Below are 1,347 nucleotides of genomic sequence, written 5' to 3' on the forward strand. Positions count from 1 at the left end.
CTCCAGCTGAGTAACATAGATGGCAAATAAGGTGAGGGAAGGCTAGCCGTGCCATGGGTGAGGACTTGTCGGCTATTTTATAGAGTTCATTGGAGATGACCTCATGAACTTCCACTTCCTCTCCACTCATGATGCTATGAATCATGATGGCCCGATCCACAGTAACTTCAGATTGGTTGCTAGTGGGAATGATGGAGCGTTGAATGAAATCCAACGGGAATGATGGATCTTTGGATGAACTCCAACCATCCTCTAGCCACAGGCTTGAGATCCAGTCTTCTCAGTTGGACTGGCTTGCCTTTGGAGTCTATTCTCCACTGAGCTCCTTCCACACATATGTCCATAAGGACTTGGTCATGGGGCGTTCATCACCTTGCATCATGGGTAAGTGAAACGCCAACCTCACATTTTTCAGACTAAAATCTAAGTATTTCCCCCGAACCATTGTGATATAGTTCTTTGGATTCGGGTTCATACTTTGATCATGGTTCCTAGTGATCCATGCATTGGCATAGAACTCTTGAACCATTAAGATTCCGACTTGTTGCATGGGGTTGGTTAGGACTTCCCAACCTCTTCTTCGGATCTCATGTCGGATCTCCGGATACTCATTTTTCTTGAGCTTGAAAGGGACCTCAGGGATCGGAGAAGAAGAAGAGAATATGGAAGAGAGGGAGAAGAGGTGGTTTCGGCTATATGGGAGAATGTGGGTTTGTGATGTGTGAAAATAAAGAAGAGTGGAAGGGTATTTATAGGGAGAGGGGAGGGTATAGGTTCGGCCAATTTGGGTGGGAATGGGTGGGAAAATGAATTTGAATTTTATGGAGGTAGGTGGGGTTTATGGGGAAGAGGAGGTTGATGTGAATGGTGGATGGGGTAATTGGGAAGAGGAATTGAGGTGATTGATGAAGAGTATTGGGTTTTGTGACATGGGGAATACAAATCACAAAAAAAGGATTAAGAGGTAAGGTGGGAATATGGTAGGTGGGGATCCTGTGGGGTCCACAGATCCTGAGGTGGGGATCCTGTGGGGTCCACAGATCCTGAGGTGAAAAGAAATACCATTCCTTCACCATATATGCATGTAAATTGCCTTCGTGTATCATCCTAGCGTTCAAACGCCCATTGGTGCACGTTCTGGGCGTTCAACGCCCATGTAATGCATGTTTCTGGCGTTGAACGCCAGTTTCATGCTTGTTACTGGGCGCCAGTTTGTCCTCTCTGTGCATCATCCTGGCGTTAAACGCCAGGTTGTTGCTTGTTTCTGGCGTTCAGCGCCAGAATGGTGCTCTGTTCTGGCGTTGAACGCCAGCCAGATGCATCTTACTGGCGTTGAACGCCAGTCTG

Source organism: Arachis duranensis, chromosome 5 (assembly GCF_000817695.3).
Source record: "Arachis duranensis cultivar V14167 chromosome 5, aradu.V14167.gnm2.J7QH, whole genome shotgun sequence".
NCBI classification, from domain to species: domain Eukaryota; kingdom Viridiplantae; phylum Streptophyta; class Magnoliopsida; order Fabales; family Fabaceae; genus Arachis; species Arachis duranensis.